The 21,721-nt window shown below is 38.1% G+C and overlaps 1 pseudogene; it reads left to right on the forward strand.

Annotated features, from left to right (window-relative positions):
• The window catches only part of LOC144284150 (glyceraldehyde-3-phosphate dehydrogenase-like), a 72,349-nt pseudogene extending 54,307 nt beyond the window's left edge, over nucleotides 1–18,042 (forward strand).
• Nucleotides 18,043–21,721: the final 3,679 nt, after the last annotated feature.

Raw genomic sequence — 21,721 nt, forward strand, 5'->3', positions numbered from 1 at the left:
TAATTTCTAGAAACACACAATCTTCCAAGACTGAATCATGAAGAAACAGAAAATCTGAACAAACTGAAACAGTTATTCAAGAATTCCCAACAAAAAAAAGTCCAGGACCAAACAGAACTCTGGTGAATTCTAGCAAACATTTAGAGTTAGCAGCTATCCTTCTCAAATTATTCCAAAACAAAGCAAAACAAAACAAAACAAAAACTAATGAGGAAGGTATACTTCTAAATTCATTTTAAGAAAGTCAGGAGATGGGTACATGGAGAGGTTAGTGTGGCCACTCTGAATTTAGCAAAGCATTTTTATGTTTCTTAGTTTGTATACTTTGAAAATTAGATTTTCAAAGCTATTTGACAGGGTTGTTTTTGTTTTTGTTTTAACTCATGTCCCAACTTTTCTATACTTTCTATAACTTCCCACCCAAACCCATCCTCCCAAATTCTTATATCTGGAAGAAATGTACTATCTATATCAACTAGGGTCCTTTGAGGTATGTGCCATCTGACTATACCACTTGCTACTCCCTGTGATCATCTTCAGACCTCCTGTGTTCTTTCCTGTATCCACCAAGGGATTTAGCACCTGGTTCTGTCCTTCCCATTACACTACTCGTGTTATAATTTTCTATGACTTAAGGTTCTAGATGAATATTGCACCAAGTAGTGAATTCCCAAATCCTTAGCCTCCTCCCTTACAACTCAAGGTCACACCACAAGGCCACTCCCATGATCATGCCTTAGACTTTATCATCCTATTCAATATAAAAGATAAAAATAAAACAACTACCTGGTGTAGTTGTGAACTACAACCTGCCAGCAGTTTTGCCTTTATGAACACTCCTCTTCTTATAACAGCATCAAGGTGTTCCTATTCCTACCTCAAGGCAATACCTCCACTTGCACTCTGGACCCCATCATCTCTCAGCAGCTCAAAGGCTTGGCTTCAGCAGTCACCTTCTCCCTGTATCATCATATCTACACTAAATAGTTCTCATCAGCATATGAACCAACTGAAGATACGCCTCATTTAAAACCCATGTAAACTTAAAATATGATCTAAAAAGGTACTCCCTTGACCTACTGCCTCTTTTCCAGCTCTTTCCCCCATTTCCATTTCCTTACACTGCGTTCTCTCCTCCTTCTATTCCATAAAGCCCCTTTTATCAACATCATCAGTCACCTCCACACAGCCAAATAAAGTGATTCCTTTTCATTCTACATTTCACTCTACTACCCAGCAGAATTTGACAGATTTAACATTCTTGTTGAAACTTTTCCTTCGGTTGGTTTCCATGACATTATACTCTACTGATTTTCCTCCTACTGTTTTCGATATTCTTCAGTCTTCTTAAATGTCTGCTCTTCTTCTACCAGGATCTAAAACCCCTAGGTCTTCTTCCCTTCTATGCCTCTCCTCTCTTCTACTTAAGCCAGTTTAGGCCCATGCTATCAAATACTATCTCTAAGCTAATGACTCCCAAATTTACAGTTTCTAGTCCTGAGATCCAGATGAGTATGTCTAACTGCCTTCTCAATATTCCCACTTAAATGTCTAATAAGCTTCTGCAACTTAAATCCAGAAGAAGACTCTTGACTTTCACTCCAAGTAAATGGTACTATCCACCCAGTTCTAAAGGCCAAAAATCTGGAAGTTCCATCTTTTTTTCCTTATCCCCCATAATTAGCCCACCATCCGAATTCTCCTTCTTGCATTTTCCCTAATGTAATTACACCACCCTAGGCCTACTCATTACCTACTGTCCAACTACTGGAAAGGCCTCTTAACCTATTATCTGGTTTTGATTCTTGTCTGCTTATATAATCCCTATCCACAAAGGGATCACAATAACCTTTCTAAGGCATAAACCAAATCATAGTATTCTTTGCTTAAACCATACAGCAGCTTCCTGTTCATCCCAGATTAAATTCAAATTGTTTATTATATATCCCACAATGTCCTACCTGGTCTGGTTCTTGCTCATCTTTCTGGTTTTGTCTCCTTTGGCCTTCTGTGACTATTTCACATATTCTATTCTTTTTTTTTTTTAATTTTATTTATTTATGATAGTCATCACAGAGAGAGAGAGAGGCAGAGACATAGGCAGAGGGAGAAGCAGGCTCCATGCAGGGAGCCTGACGTGGGATTCGATCCTGGGTCTCCAGGATCGCGCCCTGGGCCAAAGGCAGGCGCTAAACCACTGCGCCACCCAGGGATCCCACATATTCTATTCTTAATCACTCTCAAAACTTTTGTTCCTGCCTTTTCTCTACCTGAAATGTTTTCTCCTAAATCTATGTCTCCTCTATTCCTAAAAATTTCATTCATTTTTGTTTGTGGCAAACATTCATATCAATGAGTTTAAAGTACATATATTTCATATTTATATTATACTTAGATCAACTATGAGTTTATGTAAACTTTAATCCCAATTATTTAGATCATTCATGAATACAAGCATGTTTTTTATAGTTTAGTTAATTAAATATGGTTTAATACAGAAAAACTATCTAATAATAAAGTTATCTTGGTTGAGAAATATTTTTAATTCTGTTGATCACTGACTTTTCCTTCCACTGGAATGTTATACTGTATGAATCAAGCACTTTGTTAAAAAAAAAAAAAAAAAGCACTACCTTGTTAAAAATTAAACACCAAAGTTATAGAAGCAAGTTCAGAATTGAAAAAAATAGTTGATTCTAACAACATTATATACTCTATTTTATTATGGTTTGTTTATAAATATTCTTGTAAATGGTTCAGAATTAAAACATTTGACAAATCCTAATGCTACAAGCAACTTCTCTTATTTACACAGTAAAGCTAATTTTATTTATCATTATAAAAATTTCTCAGAGAACTATATTCTAGTGGTGGGAGACAGGCAATAAATAAGTGGATGTATGGATAATAACATCTAATAATGACAAAGCTCTGTAAAGATTTAACAGTGTAATATACAATGGCTGGAGAGTGAGCCTGATTTACACAGCAGAGCAACAATGATCTCTGGAGAGAGGACACTTAGGTTCGTAAGTACAGATAATTGTGTTGTAAGATGATATATTCAGATCTTCAAGTAATTTGAATATTCATCATATATTTAGTAGTGAGTTTTGGAGAAAACAAGAATTTGAATAAGAACATGTTACAAGAAAAAAAGATAACCCTACCCCAAAACATTCTTAAAATATGATTATAAAGACTTCCTTATTCAAAGAACAACAAAGTGGGATCCCTGGGTGGCGCAGCGGTTTGGCGCCTGCCTTTGGCCCAGGGCGCGATCCTGGAGACCCGGGATCGAATCCCACATCGGGCTCCCAGTGCATGGAGCCTGCTTCTCCCTCTGCCTGTGTCTCTGCCTCTCTCTCTCTCTGTGACTATCATAAATAAATAAAAATTTTAAAAAATTTTTTAAAAAAAAGAAGAACAAAGTTATCTTGATTAATAAATTTTTGAATGCCCAAATAAGACAGGGTAGCCATCCCAAACAGAGAAGCCTCTTCATTTATAGGTTTCTGCTGCTTCTTATCTTACACTATTCAAACACCACCATCCAGAACCTTTAAGCAGCAGCATTTTTCCTCAAAGTCAAGGACCATTCATCTTTGTCTTCCTATAGCCCTACACAGCTCTGGGCATATCATAGGCATTCAACAACCATTTAATCAACTAAATCAGTCAATCTTCTTATCCTCTTATATCAAACTAATCTTGTTCCTAACATATAGGAGGCACTAAATCAATATGTTTGTTGAAGTAACATGTTGCAAATACATCATTCATCTAAATCTGTAAGATTGGGTAGCAGTAAAATAAAAAACATTGGCTTTAAAGACAGGTCTAGAGTTCAGGGATCCCAGCCCCACTCCTCAGTATCTACTTGAACTCAGACAAGTTGAGTAACCTTTCTGAACTTAGAATCTTCATCTGTTAGAAAAAGATAACAGTGTGCAAGGTAAGGTACTGTGAGGATTAAAAGAACAATGTGTGGAGCTCCTGCTATAGTTTCTGGCCCAAAGATCTGTACAGTAAGAATAGAGATCACAATGGTGTTATTATTACCTTATTAAGCACGTGTTCATGCCTTGAGTACCCACAAATACAATTAGTAATGACTATTTTCATCATTGTGGGCATCAGGAGTATTTCTGAGGTTTTTCCCAAGGAGAGCAGGGAACAAATCATAGTACTCCAAACACACAGCCCATCTCAGTACTGAGCAGAACAAGACATGAGCATCAGAGCTCTCTCTGGAGATGTGCCTCTGCTATAAGCAAACTGATCGAACACGCATACAGTGAAGTCTTCTAACAGAGAACCATAAATTGTAAACAGTTTTTACAGAAGGCTATTTTTCTCAGACCAAAAGTGTTATTCTGTTGGCATTTTCAAATGACCATGTGCAATTACAATATAAAAACAGGGGTTGCTATTATGAGATACCATCTTTTACATTTTTTTTAAATTTCTGTATATTAAGAATTTCTATTAATGCATGACTCAGGCCAAAAACTTTAGCATCATCCTTAACTCTAACTTTCTCTCACATTCCACATCCAATCCCTTGGAAAATTCTGCTGGCCCTACTTTCAAAATACAGCCAGGATCTGACTTTCCTCATCACCTCCTGAGCTACCACTTGGTTCAAGCAGTCATCATTTTCATGTGGATTTTGCACTAGCTTCCTACTGGTCTTACTGCTACTGCCTTTGACCCCTTTAGTCTATTCTGAGCATAACAATCAGAAGTATCCTTTTAAAACTTACATCTTATCTTGTCACTCCTCTGCTCAACATCCTGCATGACTCCCCACTATGCTCAGCATAAAAACCAACACCCTCAGCATGGCCTTTAAGGCCATCCATGGTCTGGCACCCTTCCTGTCCACCGTCCTTTCCTATACTCTACCCTCACTCACCACTGCAGCCACATTGGCTTTCTTGCTTGCTCAGGAATGAAAAGGCAAGTGTCTACATTGTGATCTTTGTTCTATCTGCTCTATCTAAAAAGCTCTTGTTCCAAACACCCTTTGTCTATCCTTTCATCTCCTTCAAGTCTTTCCTCAAGTCTCATCTTAATGAGGGCTGCCCTCGACAGTCTACTTAATACTAGAAACCCTCCCCCCCCACAACACACACACACACACACACACACACACACACACACATTTACCATTCCCCACTTTTCTACTTCTTTAGTGTTCAGTAAATGCATAATTAATGAATATAAATTAAGAAGATTAAAATGTCCCATAATTAGTGGCAATATGCCTTTTATGTAGGAAGCAAGCAAACCTTTGCATGTGCAAAACTCAAGGTCTTTCTACTTGGTTTAGAGCCACCGTGCCTGGTGGCATCAACAGGACATAAACTAATATTTAGTAGAGGGTATAAACAGTTCAGTTCTCAGAACTTATAATACACGAAGATTCTACCCACATGGATTATGATATGTTGAGCCTAAGAGTTTGGTGATTTAGACAAAATCAACATAAAGTACACTGAAAAAATTCAAATTAGCAATTAGTACCTACTATCATTTTTCTCATCTATAAAACAAACCTAGTAAAAGAATTTTTCTTTTAAGTTATGAAAGTTATTGTTACTTTTGTCTATAATTCTCATACCCTATTTGTCTTTCACTAAAATAGATACCTTATCATCTGTCGTTATTTCTATTATTCCTACCTATATATTTTGGGGATAAAATGTTTAACATTGTTTCTTTGAATTTCATCCCTTGTCTCAAAGCTTCTCTCTAGATAATTGTGAATTCCAAGATTAAAGAATAAGGAACAGCTAAATAAAATGTTATATTAGGCCAGAAAACTACTGCCTGATGGTCAAATTTGGTCCACTTGTGTTTAAAATAATTATTTAAAATAATTATTGAAATAGCCATGCCCGTTCATTTATAACTTGTTTATGGCTACTTTCACACAGTAATATCAGAGCTGAGTAGTTGCAAGAGAGGCCATATGTCCCAAAAAGCCATATTTACTATCTAAGCCTTTACAGAAAAGGTGTGCCTGTGTTAGGTGATTTACCTTTCTGCTGACTGTTCACAAGGTGCTGTGTACCACTACATGAGTCATTCGTTGAGCACCAACTATGTGTCGTGACTGCTAGTCCTATACATAAGAGTGACATTCACAAACATTAACGATAGTTGTCAAAGGTGGCCATGAACAAGTATAGCTCCCCTTTTTTCATTTTAGAGAGAAGGTGGAACATGGAGTGGGGAGAAATTGTTCATATCCAAAGAATAGATATCCTTCACTAAAAGGCACTGCTTACCCCCTTGACTTGCAAGAAAATAAAAACAGAAAGGTTAAGTACGCAGGAAACAGGAATGAGGAACAGATCCTTATTTTCGCTAGCAACTCATGATATCACTAGTGCCAGAGCTGACTTACATTACTGCACCATAACCTGGGATAAGACAAACTCGAAACTTGTTGGAGACCTCAAGCCGCAGTCTGATTCCATCTGCTTACCCGCGGCAGCCAGCAAATGCTGGAGCTGCATTCTGGCCCTCCTGCTGCTAGGATGCTGACAGTAACTCCATCTTCATGTCACCCTGCCACATTCACCAACATTGTCAAAACAAGGCTCATGCGACCTGAATACTATGACTCAGGCTTCAGTTCAGAAATGTGAAGTACCAGCTGCTACTCCCATACTCTAGCATTTCACAGCAGCATTTTTGCCAGTGAAAATCTCATAGAAATTATATTAGCATCACAGAGGCCCAGTTATGTCTACATTTTTCCAGTCTGCTGGTCAACAGACACCTGAACAGTCATTAGGAAAGCATTCCTTAAGCCAGTCTCAATACTAATCCATTACTTGAGAATATGTACTGTTCCACAAGAAAATTTTACAAAGCATTGATCCTAAGAATTTCTGTTTGTGGTGGTTCATGACATACTATGAGTTATAGAGAACAGAATTATATTTGCCCTATGAATAAGTTTTTTCCAACTGATTATTGTGGTAAACTATATATAACATAAAATCTACTATATTAATCATTCTTTAAGATTCATTCATTTGAGAGAAAGAGCGAGCATGAGTGGGGGTAGGGATAGAGGGAAAAAATCATCAAGCAGATTCCCTGATCAGTGCAGAATTCAATATCTGGACCCATAAGATCAGAATCTGAGCCGAAACCAAAAGTTGGATGCTCAACCAACTGAGCATCCCAGGCATCCCTTTGTTAATCATTTTTAAGTTGAGAATTGAGTGGCATTAAGTACATTCATGTTATTGTGTAACCATCACCACCATCCATCTGCAGAACTTTAGGATCTCATACTAAAACTCTGAGTCCATTAAACAATAACTTTCCATACCCCTCTCCATTATTTTTTAAATTTCCTTTTCAAATTTTTAATTATGAGTATATAGGAATGTTGATTTTTCCATGTTAATTTTATATCCTTTTACTTTATTAATTCTAGTGGAGTCTGTGAAATCATTCGTTTTCTTCATATATCATCATCTCCTTTTTAGATTAGATGCCATTTTGGTTTTGCCTCCTTGCTCTGGCTATAATTTCCAGGGCTATGTTGGATAAAAATGCCAAAAGTGGGCATCTTTGTCTTATTCTTGATCTTAAAGGAAAAGCTTTCAGTCTCATCATTAAGTATGATGTTAGCTCTGGGGTTTTGATATGTGGATTTATTATATTTACCTGCTTTTCTGATATGCCAGGCTCCTTTAATGTTTTTATCATGAAAGAATATTAAATTTTGTCAAAATTTTTTCCACATCAATTGGGATGATCACATGATTTGTTTCCATTGGTTCTTTTTTTAATAAATTTATTTTTTATTGGTGTTCAATTTACCAACATACAGAATAACACCCAGTGCTCATCCCGTCAAGTGCCCCCCTCAGTGCCCGTCACCCATTCACCCCCACCCCCCGCCCTCCTCCCCTTCCACCACCCCTAGTTCATTTCCCAGAGTTAGGAGTCTTTATGTTCTGTCTCCCTTTCTGATATTTCCCACACATTTCTTCTCCCTTCCCTTATATTTCCCTTTCACTATTAATGTGGTATATTACATTGATCAGTTTTTGTGTTGAACCATTCTTGCATCCAGAAATAAATTCCACTTGGTAATTGTATATAACCCTTTTTATATGCTGCTGGATTCTGTTTGCTAGTATTTGGCTAAGGACTTTACATCAATATCCATCAGGGATATTGGTCTGCAGTTTTGTTTTATTATAGTGTCTTTGTCTGGCTTTGATATCAGGGTAATGTTGTCCTCATAGAATGAATTTGGAAGTATTTTCTCCTCTTTAATTTTATGGAAGAGTTTAAAAAGGATTAGTTTCCAGTCCCAGGGCCTTTCTTTCTTGAGAAGTTCTTGGTTATTGACTCAACATCCTTACCAGTTTTAGATATATTCAGTATGTCTCTTTGTGATTCAGTCTTTAAAAGTTTTAAATACCTAGGAATTTACCCATTTCATCTAGGTTATTGATTTGTTGGCACACAATTATTCACAGTACTCTCCTGTAATCCTTTTTATTTCTGTAGATAGTAATATCCCTACTTTAATTTCAGATTTTAGTAATTCAAGCTTTTCATAATCTAGCTAAAGGTTTATCAATTTTGTTAATCTTTTTGAAAAACTTACTTTTGTTTGCATTGATTTTCTCTATTGTTTTCCTATTCTCTTTTATTTATCTCTGTTCTGACCTTATTTTTTAGAAGATTCTATGTATTTATTCATGAGAGATACAGAGGGAGAGGCAGAGACATAGGCAGAGGGAGAGGCAGGCTCCCTGTGGGGAGCCTGATGTGGGACTCAATCCCACGACCTGGGGATTGTGACCTGAGCCAAAGGCAGACGCTCAACTGCTGAGCTACCCAAGCATCCCAGCTCTGATCTTTATTATTGCCTTCCTTTTACTAGCTTTGGGTTTAATTTATTCTTATCAATATAATTCATTTTTAAATTCTGTTTAATATCATCTATGGGCTTCCCCCCTCCTTCGAACACCAAAAGACTTTCACTTTCTTATAGTAGTCTACAAGGCCAGAGTTAATGTCTGATTCATTTTTGTAGACTATATATCAATATTTCAATCATAAGGATAGAGTTTAGCATCCTTTAGTGCCTACTACTATGTGGGAGGTGATACACCAAGTGCTTTCTATACATAGTCTCATCTAATCTCACAGCATCTTCACTATATAAATGAGAAGACTTAAGCTCAAAGAGAAAATAACCTGTGAAATTCATATGACTACTACATAACAGAAACAGGATGTAAATAAAGGTCTGTGTGACCTCAAAGACCAGACTCTCCTATTAAACTTATCTCTCCTATTCATTCATTTATTCAATCATTATGTATTGATCATCCCTATTATATGTGCCAGGAAATGTTCTGGTATAGAGGATACATTAATGAACAAGACAGACAAAGATATCTGCCCTATGGAGCTTTTATTCTATTGTAGGAGAAAACACCAAAGGGCCATATGATATATAGTATTAGAGTGGTCAAGGTAAGTAAAGACTTGAATGCAGAGGGAACTAGAACAAAGGCAAATCAAGCAGGATGACACTTTGGGTTCATGAACAGGCAAGGAAGTCAGGGTGGCTAAAGCAAAGTGGGAGCAAGATTAATAGGAGAGGAGAAAGTCATAGAGAAAATGAGATTAACAGAGTAATGGGATAAATTTAAGTAAATAATCTTTCATAATTATGTGATATATCACATATGTAAGTATATTTAATATATATATTTAAATGACCTTAAAATGAACCACTTTGTACCAATCCCATTAAAAAAATGTGTGCCACAGTCTCTAACCAGAGAAAACAATTTTTCTTATTGTATTATTCCCATACAATATATTAGTTAATTTAGCATGGTTTAGACATTTATATTAATTCAAACAAACTGCATGTATTTTTCTATCCATTGTTATTTATTCATTCATTCATTCATTCATGAGAGACACACAGAGAGAGAGAGAGAGAGAGAGAGAGAGGCAGAAACAGAAGCAGGCTCCTTGCAGGGAGCCCAGTGTAGGACTCGATCCCAGGTCCCTAGGATCACACCCTGGGCTTGAAGGTGGCGTTAAAACGCTGAGCCACCCAAGCTGCCCTCCATTGCTTTTTTCAATCAAGAGTGGCTGAGATCCATTTTTATATTTGCAGCTATAACTCATTAATTTATACTTCTGTATTATATTAATACACAGTATGAAAATACAATTTATCCATATTATGAATGGATACGTGGATTTTTTCCCCCAGGATTTTGTTATTATAATGTAGTTATCAACACTCTTATATGTGTCTCCTGTGAAAATGTATAAGAGGTTTTGTTCTTAAGTCTAGTGAAATTGCTAGGTCATGGAGAATGCACATGATCAATTTTGCTGGGTAATGTTTACTGTTCTCCAGAGTGATTTACATTCATAAACATTCTATAAACATATCCAATAAGCATTTAAAGAGCAAACTCTAAGTGTTCTACTTAACTTTGAAATATTAGATTTACAGAAAAAAATTAATAATATAAAGAATTTCCCTATACTCTCCATCCAGCTTCCATTAATATTAACATCTTATATAAGCATGGTACATTTATCAAAACTGAGAAATTAACACTGGTACAGGCTATTGGCTAAACTAGATTATATCTGGGTTTCATCAGTTTTTTTAATAATCTTTTTTCTGTTTGAGAATCCAATCTAGAATACCATACTGCATCTAGTTGTCATGTCTCCTTAGTCTCTTCCAACCTGTGACAGTTTCTGTCTTTCCTTTTACTCATAACCTTGACACTTTCAAAGAATACAAGTTAGGTATTTTGTAGAACATTCCTCAACTTGCGCTTACTGATGTTTTCTCATACAGATTTGGAAAGAATATATCACAGAGGTGAATTTCCTTTTTCATTACAGCATATCAGGGGTAAAAGTTGTTAACATGACCTATGACTGGTGATGGTAACCTTTATCACTTTATTAAGTTTCTATCCACTAAGTTTTTCTGCTGTAAAGTTGCAATGTTTCCCATTCCCATATTCTAGTTATTACAAGCAAGTCACTCAGCCCCAGCCCACTATCACAGGAGAGAAATTAAGCTCTACCTCCTACAAGAGTATCAAAGAATTTATGGACATGGGTTAAATTCACTACAGTAATTAATAAATACTTAGGGAAAGATATTTTAGCAAGTATCCTGTTGCTGCTGAATACTTCAGTCACTAACTTTGACATTTACACATGAAGTTTCCCTGCAGCAATTATTACTATGGTATTCCACAGGTCTTTTTCTATTTCCCTCTTTCCTTCTGTATTTAATATTTGGAATTCTCCTATAAGGGAGATCGGTCACTTCTCCACCACTTATTTATTCAATTATTTATTTATATCAATATGAACTCTGGGTATGTGTTCTATTTGGGGGTTGTATTTCAGTAGTAGTTACTTGGTCACTTGAATTGATCCAGCTCTGGCCATTGAGAGCTCTTATAAGTCCACTCCTGTGTTCTTCTGACATGCCCTATTCCTTTCTTTCTTTTTTGTTTTTCCTTTTTGGCACCACTAAATGCTCCAGGCTCATCGTGAATTTTCTCTGCCCTGATGCCCTAGAATCAGCCATTTCTCTAGAGAACTCTAATTCAGAAGGTACAATTTTTAAAGTCAATTTCCATGTGTTATTATTGCGATTCCTAGATTGTTTCTATGCTATAATTAATGCTATAATTAACTATAGATTTTCTATAACTAAGCCATGCATATTATAGTCCCCAAGCTACTAGACCATGTTAAAGTGGAACATGAATCCATCAACAGTGTTTTATCCTTCTGTCTTCTAGCACTTACCTACATAATCTCTATGGGCCCTATAGGCTATACAATTTCGTGATTCTACAATGGAAAGACAAAGGGCAAAAATGTTCCCATAAGGAACTTTTCCTTGTTTCAGACAAATGTTTCATTTTGACAAACTGTAAGAGACTTTTTTCTAAGATTTTTATTTATTTATTCATGGGAGACACACACACAGAGAGAGAGAGAGAGAAGCAGAGACACAGGCAGAGGCAGAAGCAGGCTCCCTGCAGGGGGCCCGATGTGGGACTTGATCCCAGGTCTCCAGGATCACGCCTTGGGCTGAAGGCAGGCTCTAAACCACTGAGCCACCCAGGCATCCCAGAGACTCTTAATCATAGGACATAAACTGAAGGTCGCTGGAGGGGAGGGTTGGGGGGGATGGGGTAACTAGGTCATGGACATTAATGAGGGCACGTGAGGTAATGAGCACTAGGTATAAGACCGATGAATCACTGACCTCTACCTCTGACCTAATAACACATTATATGTCATTAATTTAATTTAAATAAAAAACCTTTAGTTTCATTTTGCCAAAAATGTATTTAACCCCTAGTTAAGCTCTATTTTATCTTTCCTAGCCCCTCCCCCAAGGTTTACCCTTATTCCTTCCGTTTTATTAACTTTGAAATAAATTTTTAAGTTTGTTTTACTGTATCAAATTACTATAGCAATAAGATAATAAAAATATAGAACAATGAATTCTGCTTACTTATAAACCCTTTCTTCTTGACATTAACCTAATATGATCTACTGTTGCCTAAATCATAGTCACCACACAATTTAAACACTAGAGCAGTGGTTCTCAACAGAAGGGAATCCCATCCCCAGGGGACATTTGACAATATCTGAAGACATTTTTCTTTGTGGACAAGTGGAAAGGATCTTACTGGTACCCAGTGGGTAGAGTTTTGTAATGCTACTAAACATCCTATGCAAGAGCCCTTTACAACAAAGAAATATCCAACTCAAAATTCAACAATGCCAAGATTGAAAAATGCTTCAGTAAAGGAATTTTCCATTTTCAAATTGCTTAAATAGTTAAATAGCAGACATTTTCCTCTGAAACTCTTAAAGAAAATATTTTCAAATACCAAGGACTATCTCCACTAAAAATTTCGATACAATAAAGGATTTTATGGAAGAATCAGATGGCAAAATATGAAAGATCCTCTGGAGCTACAAAACACCAAGAAAACAAAGGCAGAGTTAAAGGCTCATGGTGCACCTTAACTGATTCTGTTGTGAGTTATTTATGTGACACTGCCAATGCTTAAATAGATCATAAAAATTGTTAAGTAAGTGGATTATCGTTGAGTTTGCATCTTAAATCAAAACAAGAATGTTCTTCTGGCTAACATAATTCTAGTGTGATGCAGCTAAGAGAATTTGAGGACAGGAGATAGAAGCTAGGAGTCTAGACAGGGCTCCATCTTTACCTGACTGTTTGACTCTGGGCAAGTCATATATATAGCTTTCCTGGGCTCTAGTTCCCCCATCTGTAAACTTTCCTCTCAAAGTTGATAATAAAATGTGAATGCTAGTGCCTGTCTTATCTACATCACAGAGTTATTTTGAGAACTGTTTTTTTTTAATTATTTATTTATTCATGAGAGACACAAAGAGAGGCAGAGACATAGACAGAGGGAGAAGCAGGCTCCTTGTAAGGAGCCCAATGTGGGACTCAATCCCAGGACCCTGGAATCATGCCCTGAGCCAAAGGCAGATGCTCAACCACTGAGCCACGCAGGCATCCGGAGACCTGATTTTTTTTTAATGTACTTTCCTTTTACTTATTTGAGTACTGATATCTTATTATATCTTCTTACACTTCATATATAAGATTTTGTAAAGAACAGTGCCTTTGGAAGACTAATAAAAGGTAGATTGCTAGAGAGAGAAGGTTGAACAATCCCATAGAGATACTATTGAGCTCTTCAAATTGATTAATTTCTTTTCCTCTTAAAAGGTCCCATTGGAGTGCAAAAACACATTGAAAAACAAAAATCACATACAAGCCACAACTGGGAGAAAAATTTGTAAAACACAAACCTGATAAGGAACTTACACCTAAAACATACATAGCATTCTTAAAATGCAGCAATAACTCCATTTTACTTATTTACTTATTTATTTGAGAAAGAGAGAGAGTGTACACGCAAGTGGTGGGGTTGGGGTGGGGTGCAGAGGGTGATGGAGAGAGAGAATCCTAAGCAGGCTCCAAACCCAGTGCTGAACCTGATGCAGGGCTCCACATAGGGCTCCATCTCACAACCCTGAGATCATGACCTGAGCTGAAATCAAGAGTGTGAGGTTTAACTGACTGAGCCACCTAGATGTCCCAACAATAACCTCATTTTAAAATGTGGGGGGAAAAAAATGAAAATAAATAAAAAAATAAAATGTGGGAAAGACGGGTGCTTGGGTGGCTCAGTTGCCTAAGTGGCACTCTTGATTTCAGCTCAGGTCATGATCTCAGGGTGCTGGGATCAAGACGGAGCAGGCTTCATGCTCAGCAGGGAGTTTGCTTGAGGATTTTCTCTCTCCCTCTCTTTCTTTTTCAAATAAATAAATAAATCTTTAAAAAAATAAAATGTGGGAAAGATCTGAATAGACATCCTTCCCCCAAAGAAAGTATACAGGTACCAAATAAGAATATGAAAAGATGGCCAATAACAGTGTTCATTAGAGAATTGCAAATTAAAATACCAATGAGATACTACTACCTACCTATTAAAATGGGCAAGCATTTTTTTTAAAAAACTGACGATACCAATTCCTGGCAAAAATGTACAGCAACAACTACTCTCATTCACTGCTGGCAGGAAAGCAAAATGGTACAGCCACTTTGGAAGATAGCTTGTTAGTTTCTTACAAAGCTAAACATATGATCCAGCAATCACACTCCTAGGTATTTACCAAACTGGTTTGAAAACTTAAGTCCTCACAAAAATCTTCATGCAAATGTTTATACAACTTTATTCATAAGTTCCCAAAACTGGAAGAAGATATCTTTCAAATATGAATGAATAAACAAACTGTGGTACATTTATACAAGGAAATATTATTCCATTATAAAAATAAAGGAGCTATCAATACACTCAGAGACATGGCTGAACATTAAATGCATGATGCTAAGTGTAAGCAGTCTGAGAAGGTGTATACTATATAATTCCAATTCTAGAACACTCTAGAAAAAGCAAAAGTATAGCAACAGTTAAAAAAAATCAATAGTTACCGGGGATTTGAGGGATTGAATAACTGAATTACAGGGGATTTTATAGATCAGTGGAGCTATTCTACATAATACAGTAATGGGGGATACATGACATTCTGCATTTGTCAAAACCGGCAAAACTTTAGAGAACAATGAGCAAATCTTAACACATACAAATATTTTAAAATCATTTAGAAGGCTGGGGATCCCTTAATGGTCCACAGACTGTGACAAAAGAATCAAACTGTATTACAGATATGTGGAACAGTCTTACTGAAAAAAATGGGGGGTAATGGTGCTGACCTGACTATTTTCGGAAATGACTGCAGTCTAAGGATAAAGACAAAATAAATTGTACATAAGTACTGTACTCTAGTCAATAAAGTTGTTTCCCACAGGGTATAGGTTAAAAATTCTAATTTTACTATGCAAGTGTATTGAAACTTAATAATTAGGTAAATCAATCATGGATGGTGGGAAGCAGGCTGCTCACTGCTGGAGAGGAAACTTACAGATAAGCAAGGGAAAAAGATTAGAATGATCCATGTAGTATGGATTAGAGTTGAAAACGTCAATATGTATGACATTTAGCTTAATACAGATATAATTGATTATATGTATAAATACTGAAATGTATATATACAGGGATTTGTATACATACAAACATTCCCTCACTCTGTCAGCTGGAAGGGCCTAAAAGAAATGATACCCCACCAGCAATAAGTATAACTAGCACTCAGATGTTGGTCTCTAGTACCATTCTCCAATAAAAGGAACCAGGGCTCCTTGAAGAAGTGGTAGATTTTAGATCTAGGGCAAAATGTAGACAAGACAATCCAAGAGCATCTTATAGTATCAAAGATTAAGGAAATGTTCCCCCCAAAAATGATGAAGGTATGGCAAAGAGACACAAGAATTCCAAAGCTAGCCAAAGCTACAACGATTTGAGCAAAATAAATAGTATAACTTGGGACTATAACCCAAAGTATAAAATATATATCTGTAAGTCCATGCTGATATAAATAAATGATTGAATAAATAATTAAATTAGAGATAAGAGACAAATCTCTCATACAGAAGAATTCCAAATACTTTATATTGGGTACTCTACCCTCAAGGAAGTGGAGCATAACTCCTTACTCCTTAAAGTTTAAGATGTGCAAAGTGACTTTCTCCCAAAGAGTATGCTACAGAAAGGAAGAAAAAGGACTTAAATTAACCTGATAAATACTACCTTAGCCACAAGATCAACATCAACAGTGATAAGTCATGTTGATAACATGTACTTTTGATGAGATATGATGACAATGGCATTTAACATCGGAGGTTCTTCTCCCCAAAACCTATAAGCTCAGTCTAAATCAGGAGAGAAACAACAAAAAAAAGTCCAGGAGAGGAGCATCCTACAGTACTCCTGATTAGTGCTCCTCAAAACTTTCAAGTCATTCATAGCAAAGTCTGAAAAACACTCACAGTGAAGAGAAGCCCAAGGAAACTGGACAATTCAATGTAATCAGGGTTCCTAGAGGAAGTACTAGAACAGAAAAAGCACATTCATAGAAAACAAAGTAAATCCAAATAAAATATGAACTTTGGTTATGACAGCATATCCATATTAGTTCATTAACTACAAGAGATACGCCATAATAACGCAATACAGTCAGTGATGGGAGATATGATGAGTTTATGCAAACTCTTCATACTCTATGTTCACATGGTCCTGTGAATATAAAACATAAAACTGCTCTGAAAAGTAATCAGTGTGGCTGTCTGCTCCTCCCTATTTGACAGACAGCCACATCTGCTGGTCCAGTGCCAGCTGCATCCCCGAGACATGATGGTGAAAGTCGGAGAGAACGAATTGGCTATATTAGGCACCTGGTCACCAGGGCTGCTTTTAACTGGCAAAGTGGATATTGTCGCCATCAATGACCCCTTCATTGACCTCAACTACATGGTGTACATGTTCCAGTATGACTCTACCCATGGCAAATTCCATGGCACGGTCAAGGCTGAGAATGGGAAACTTGTCATCAATGGGAAGTATCTCCATCTTCCAGGAGCAAGATCCCGCCAACATCAAATGGGGTGATGCTGGTGCTGAGTATGTTGTGGAGTCCACTGGGGTCTTCACCACCATGGAGAAGGCTGGGCCTCACTTGAAGGGCAGGACCAAGAGTGTCATCATCTCTGCTCCTTCTGCTTATGCCCCCATGTTTGTGATGGGCGTGAACCATGAAAAGTAGGACAACTCTCTCAAGATTGTCAGCAATGCCTCCTGCACCACCAACTGCTTGGCTCCTCTGGCCAAAGTCATCCATGACCACTTCAGCATCGTGGAGGGCCTCATGACCACCAGCCATGCCATCACTGCCACCCAGAAGACCGTGGACTGCTCCTCTAGGAAGCTGTGGTGTGACAGCCAAGGGGCTGCCCAGATAATCATTCCTGCTTCCACTGGCTTCACCAAGGCTGTGGGCAAGGTCATCCCTGAGCTGAACGGGAAGTTCACTGGCATGGCCTCCCATGTCCCCACCCCCAACATGTCAGTTGTAGATCTGACCTGCTGCCTGGAGAAAGCTGCCAAATATAACATGAAGAAGGTGGTGAAGCAGTTATCGGAGGGCCCCCTCAAGGGCATCCTGGGCTATACTGAGGACCAGATTGTCTCCTGCGACTTCAACAGTGACACCCACTCTTCCACCTTCGACGCGGCGGCTGGCATTGCCCTCAATGACCACTTCATCAAGCTCATTCCCTGGTATGACAATGAATTCGGCTACAGCAACCAGGTGGTGAACCTCGTGGTCCAGATGGCCTCCAAGGAGTAAGAGCCTCCTGGACCACCAGCCCCAGCAAGAACATGAGGAAGAGAGAGGCCCTCAGCTGCTGGGGAGTCCCTGCCCCAACTTAATCCCCCAACACACTGAGAATCTCCTGACCTCCAATTTACATCCCGACCCCGAGGAAGGGGAGGGGCTTGGGGAGTCCTACCTTGTCATGTACCATCAATAAAGTATACTGTACCCAGCTTAAAAAAAAAAATAGTGTAAAAAATCATTAGAGAGAGAAACCCTGAATTAAACTATAATTTAATGGATTAAACTATAACTGCACTTTTTCACAAGCATCTGGTTTTACAAAAGAAGAAGAGACCAGAAGACTTAATTTTGAAATTTGCTCAGTAGACTACCCTAGGGCAGCTAGAGCCCTCATTCACTCATCAGCCACTTATAAACTAACAGAAAGGCATTGGTCTGGGCACCTGGGTGGCTCAGTTGGGTAAGGGGCCACCTTCAGCTCAGGTCATGATTCCAGGGTCCTGTGATCCAGTCCTGCATCAGGCTCCCTGATGAGCAGGGAGCCTGTTTCTCTCTCTCTGCCTCTCACCCTGCTTGGACTCTCTCTCTCTCTTTCTCTGTCAAATAATTTTTTTTTTTTTTTGTCAAATAAATTTTTAAAACTTTCAAAAATAGGGCAGCCCGGTGGAGCAGTAGTTTAGCGCCACCTGCAGCCCAGGGCCTGATCCTGGAGACCCGGGATCAAGTCCCATGTCCGGCTCCCTGCATGGAGCCTGCTTCTCCCTCTGCCTGTGTCTCTGCCCCTCTCTCTCTCTCTTCCTCTCTCTCTCTCTCTCTCTCGCTCTGTATCTCTCATGAGTAAATAAAATAATTTTTTTAAAAAACTTTAAAAAATAAAAGAAAGAAAAGTGTTGGTCCTTAAGTACATATCAGAATATATATCAGAGGGAGCCTTGTAGACTAGAGGAAAAAAATGGAATAAGCTAGAAAATCTTTCCTTTTACATGAAAAGTAAGCCTGATTTTTACTCCCCAGCTCCTTAAGAAAGGGCAAAGGACCTTCACTATACAATTGAGGAAGTGTCACAAGTGTTTCCCATTTTGGATGAAGAGCATTCAGATGCTCTTCTCAGAATACTGGAGCCCTGGTGAAAAAGTGCATCTGAATGTGCCCTTCTCCAATTCCAGGATCTGGTGATCTATTGGGTGTTGCAAAATACATATTCAAGTATTTTCTTTAAAAAAGCAGATAAAAAGAATTTTTAAAGTGTAAATAATTAAACTTGTCAGAGAGAAGCTGGCTAGGGCCCCCTTGATGGAAAATGTGGTGGATTAACCATCCTTCCCTTTCTCTCTGCTCCAACTATTCATATTGGCATCAGGTTTACTGCAAAAAAAACAATGAAAGTTGTTGTTCATTTAGAACAAAGATCAGTTTGCTTTTGCATACTGTATGTATAAGATATTTCTCCCCCCAAATTCTACCCCAGAACACAGCTTTCTGACCCACAGAAATTTCCCTCTCAGCTAGATTCAAGTTTTTCCCTCTTGAGAAATCACTGGAGATGTTGTTACCAGCCTGACTAGTTTTGAATGCTCTAATGCACCTGAAACTGAACTGCTGGCATAAAAGAGGGGAGCGTCATGAAGGCACTCATTCTATAGCAAATCTTAAAAACACCTAGTAAATTGAGCTAAAAACAAAACAAAAAACAAAACAAAAAAAAAAAACCTTTATTCTTTTTCCCCACGCTTGTACAAATGACCTAAGTATATACATAAAATCACAATTAAAACAACTAAAACCCAGTCTGTAGTATTAATTGCTGATCAAGAGACCAGCATGATGTGTGGCCCACAGAGACGTGGTCCAAATTCAGTTTCATTTCTTTCATGGAGCACAACTATTCTCCCCTCACTTCACAATACTACTAGGAAGACTTCTTTGTCTATGCACTTGAAGCCCCTTGGGGATGGCACACGGGAGCAAAAGTGACCAGGCAAAAGGAACCTCAAATTCAGGGAGCATACTGAGGCAGTCTGCATGCTCTGCAGTTTAATTCTGACATCAGGTTATTGAAATTGAAGATGGAAAACCCATATTGAGTCATTTGGTTCTCTCTCCTGAGGGCAGTAGATTATGGTGGACAGCATATTATTTAGCACTTTGGCCAGTTCTATTCTAAATAGCCCTTCCTTGGAGGCTATTAACTCAAATCTGGCAAGGATTTTATTACAAATGGAGGGCTTTCTACTGGTTTATCATTTCTTCCACAAAATGCACGTTCTCCTGCTAAGATATTAAAAAAATAAAACTTGCCAAACAACATGAAAACAGTGTGGTATTATAGAAAGAGTGTGAAACACTAAGCAAATTGTCCCAAAGTGGTCCCAGATGCTCACTCTGACTTGCCTGGACAACAGCTTACTGAGAGTACTTTCCTCTCTACCTTTTCCCTGGAAGGAGGGGCTATATACAAGCTCAGCTTCCCATAGGACTTGTGGCCTCATCTCCTTTCCTTACAGTAACATCTCACAGGTCCCAAGATCCCCAGGTGCAGTTAATGTTCCTAGGCACTCTCATAAACTGCTGACACCCATATCCAGACTTCTTGGTGCTCAGAGTCTGATTATTCCCCACTTGTAAGATTTTTTTTTCTATTTTCTTTATTGGAGTTTGCTTTGCCAACATATAACACCTAGTGCTCATCCCATCAAGTGCCCTCCTCAGTGCCCGGCACCCAGTCACCCCAACCCCCCACCTACCTCCCCTTCCACTACCCCTTGTTCATTTCCCATAATTAGGAGTCTCTAATGTTTTGTCTCACTCTCTGATTTTTCCCACTCATTTTCTCTCCTTTCCCCTATAATCCCTTTCAATATTTTTTATATTCCCCATATAAGTGAAACCATATGATTGTCCTTCAATTGACTTACTTCACTCAGCATAATATCCTCCAGTTCCATCCACATCAAAGCAAATGGTGAGTACTCATCGTTTCTAATGGCTGAGTAATATTCCATTGTATATATAGTCCACATCTTCTTTATCTATTCACCTTTCAATGCACACCAAGGCTCCTTCCACAGTTTGGCTATTGTGAACATTGCTGCTATAAACATTGGGGTGCAGATGTCTCAGTTTTTCACTGCATCTGTATCTTTGGGTCCACTTGTAAGTTTGCTTTCAGGCTCATCCTTTTAGGAGGGGAAACATGCTACTTGTCAACAAAGCACCTTGGCCCTTGTATTTTCTCTATGAGAAAAATGAGAGGCTGGGAGACACATCTTTTCTCCTCTTTGGCTTTGGAAGAGTTGCCTTCCCCGATACAGCAGATTCCCTTACCCATACCATGCCCTACCTAGTGCATGACAGAGAGTGACCCAGATGGGACCCTCCTTGAGCAACAAGGATTGAAGACTTCAGAGCCAAACACCGGGCCAACTATGTGCTCTGATGCTCATTAGTTATATGAGCCTCAGTTTTTTCGTCTATCAACTAGAAGTAATACCTATCCCAGATTCTAAGAGCTAGTGATAATGTATCCTAAGTAAATGGTTATAGTTGGCACATTAAGAAACTCAGTAAATGGTAGCTACTATTATCAGTATAATTATTCTCAGCAGATGACTTTTGAATATTTTTTTAAATGTGTAAACTAAAATGTACAATTTGATTACACAGAAATAAAGCTTTTTAATCCAATAATAGATGATAAATGATATAGCACCACTTTCTGGTTATATGAGTGAGGAAGAAAATAAAGAAATGCCCATCTTGATCTAGGGTACATTAGTGAGTCTAGCCCTCTACTGTCAAGATGCAAACCCAA

This window comes from Canis aureus, chromosome 15 (genome assembly GCF_053574225.1).
Source record: "Canis aureus isolate CA01 chromosome 15, VMU_Caureus_v.1.0, whole genome shotgun sequence".
NCBI classification, from domain to species: domain Eukaryota; kingdom Metazoa; phylum Chordata; class Mammalia; order Carnivora; family Canidae; genus Canis; species Canis aureus.